The following is a 3,365-nucleotide window of genomic DNA, read 5'->3' on the forward strand; positions in this document are numbered from 1 at the left end:
TCGTTGAAAATATTAGGACTTTAGTGTATATATATATTTTTTTGGTTAGAAATTTAATGGTATGATACTCTTTAAGCATAAGAGTTATTAAAATATTCTCTAATAAGTTAGATCCTATTGAAATCTTTTACGTTTGCTTCTTGTTAAATCGTTTTTTTAATCTCAACAAACCGACATTGAAAAAAATTGAGATAATCAAGAAAGAAAGAAATAACCAGGATTGTGTTGGCTTTTTTCCAGTCTAAAAAATGGAGAAATTAGAAACCTAAAAAGACGAAAGTGTCCTGGCTTTATACAAACACAAACAATACATGCCTAGTCACACCCTTTTGACTAGGCATGTGTTGTTTGTGTTTGTATAAAGCCAGGACACTTTCGTCTTTTTAGGTTTCTAATTTCTCCATTTTTGAGACTGGAAAAAAGCCAACACAATCCTGGTTATTTCTTTCTTTCTTGATTATCTCAATTTTTTTCAATGTCAGTTTGTTGAGATTAAAAAAACGATTTAACAAGAAGCAAACGTAAAAGATTTCAATAGGATCTAACTTATTAGAGAATGTTTCAATAACTCTTATGCTTAAAGAGTATCATACCATTAAATTTCTAACCAAAAAAAGTATATATACACTAAAGTCCTAATATTTTCAACGATTTGACAAAAAAATCCTAAACTTTATGTTTTTGACAGTAAAGTCTTAATTGACGATTTGACAAGAAAGTCCTAAACTTTATTTTGTTGACAAAAAAGTCCTAATTACCGGCTAACCGGGAAAAAAGGGTAAAAGTGTCAAAAACTGCCGGTAATTTGGACTTTACTGTCAAAAAAATAAAGTTTAGGACTTTCTTGTCAAATCGATGAAAATATTGGGACTTTACTGTATATATCCCTTTAAGAAATAACAAAATCTATAAGTAATTTTCTTCTAACTTATTTGCTTATAAGTTATAAGCCATAACTTTAAAAGTAGTTCCGAAAAGTCACAAGCTTAGTCAAACATCCCTTAAATTTTTAAGTTGTAAGTGTGGTTCTTAATTTTCTTTTGCATTCGGATGGTCACGGTGATTTGATTTTATTGCGTTTTTCGTCCTTCGTAGATATAAAAAGACTATATTACCCTTATATTTCGTCCTTCGTAGACATAAAAAGACTATATTACCCTTATATATATAAGGGTAATATAGTCTTTTTATGTCTACGAAGGACGAAAAACGCAATAAAATCAAATCACCGTGACCATCTGAATGCAAAAGAAAATTAAGAACCACACTTACAATTTTAACCAAACCATAATAAGTAAATTCCTCAAAAAGATTACAATATATATATATATATATATATATATATATATATATACATATATATATATATATATATATATATATATATATATATATATATATATTAGTTTTTTAATTAGATTAGTTATTAATTAAAGAAAATTAATTGAGTAATTTATTAGACATCTCACCACTACCGCCACCAATCACCGAAAACCACCACTACCATCGGTCACCGGAAATTACCATTACCACCACTAACACCAACAGTCATCACCAACCACCACCATCCACCACTAAGAACTTGAAGTCATATCCGGAAAACCCCTCAGGCAAACCTCAAATGAAATCCTCCACCACACTAACTTGAGAATCTGAAATAAATTCCACAACACCCACAAGCATATCTGAAAAGGGAAGAAATGAGAAAAAAAAAAAAGGAAAAAAGAAGATCCAAAGATAGAGAAGACAATGTCTAATTGTCTCATCCTCCAGTGACAATTGATGGTGTTCAATGGTTGTAATGATGTATGTTTTCGGTGACATTTCCGGCGACAGAGTCGAAGTACAGAGAAGTGCAATAGGAAAGAGAGATGGCGGAGAAGATAGACCAATAAGAAGGGTGTTTCTGGTGAAGACAACCCTAAGAGAAGTGGAAAAGAAGAGAGATCTCGATCAAGATATTGTTTCAGGGTGGCAGTTAGGCAGGATATAGAGATTGGGCAAATCCAGATCTTAAGGTTGAATCACCACCACCGCTCCTTCGCTGGTTCTGGATCTTGAGGTTGAATCACCATGGTGATCCGGTGGGTTTTATGATAAGGAAACGCATTTCCGGCAGCTGGAAGAAAAAGAGATCGATTAGATCTTATGCTTGAATGTAACATCCAAAATTTTAAGCCAAAATTTTCATTTTTAATTAACTAAAACATTGTTTATAAAAACCCGTCTCAATAAAATCTCAAGTATCAAATACAAATCATCATAATAATATCAAAGTGTCCCAAAATATCATGAATTAGAAACTGCAGACGAATGTGTACAATCAAACATTCACCTTCCTACGATCATCAGAAGTACCTGAAACAGGTTTAATCAACAACTGTAAGAACGAAGCTTAGTGGGTTACCTAAAGTATCACGTACAACACAACACAAATAAACAGTTATGGCCTATCAACAACCTTGGAGACTACCCGAAGTCTCAATAGGCAAACAGTATGCCTTGTAGATTATCAGCAATCCTGGAGATTATCCGAAGTCTCAGCACATACAGTAACACATATCACAGTAACAAAAAATAGACCCAGCTGGTCAATATATATATTCTACTACATAGGTAGGAATAGTGAGTAGACTCACCTTGCACAGATGAGTGATAGAACTCACACCCAAACTGCCAAAACTAGAGTTCGCTTATTAACTACACCAAATAACCCTAATCAACAATTAAGGTAATTTTTCATACTCAACTAATCCCAAGCCAAGTCTAATCCACAATTTGGGCAAAATACCATTTTGCCCCTTCAAATACCAAAACCTAAGACTTGACCAAAAAGGCACACTTAGCAAAAAGTTAAAGAAAGTAAAAGGAAACACGTTGACCTTATGCGCGGTGTACTCAGCTCTACATTGGGCATAGAGCACAACATCATAAAGGCGGGCTCCCAGTTGACTACATTGGGCGTAGCCAAATTTACGCTTAGCGTACTAGGCCTAAACTCAAATCTCATCTTTTAAGCTCTTAATTGTTAAGACACTTTACCTCAACCTCAAATGTGACCCTAAAAGACATTCTAATCCTTAAAGTTTCTAACTTTATGTCTTTGCATGGCTAAAGAGAGCTAAAACCCAAAACCCTAACTTCTAACATCACCAACAACTCTATAACGCATGCATAGATGAAAGGAAAGCACCAAGCTTGCATTTTTATAACACCATGCACTCTAAAACATCTTAAAGGATAGCTTAAATGGTCTGGAGTAGTCCATACTCACAAAGACTAAGGTTTTGGGACAAAATGAACATAAACTTAAGCTTAGACAAGATCTGGCAAAGAAAGCCTCAAAGTATAAACTTTATACCTTC

This window comes from Lactuca saligna, chromosome 4 (genome assembly GCF_052625555.1).
Source record: "Lactuca saligna cultivar CGN05327 chromosome 4, ASM5262555v1, whole genome shotgun sequence".
In the NCBI taxonomy this organism is placed as follows: domain Eukaryota; kingdom Viridiplantae; phylum Streptophyta; class Magnoliopsida; order Asterales; family Asteraceae; genus Lactuca; species Lactuca saligna.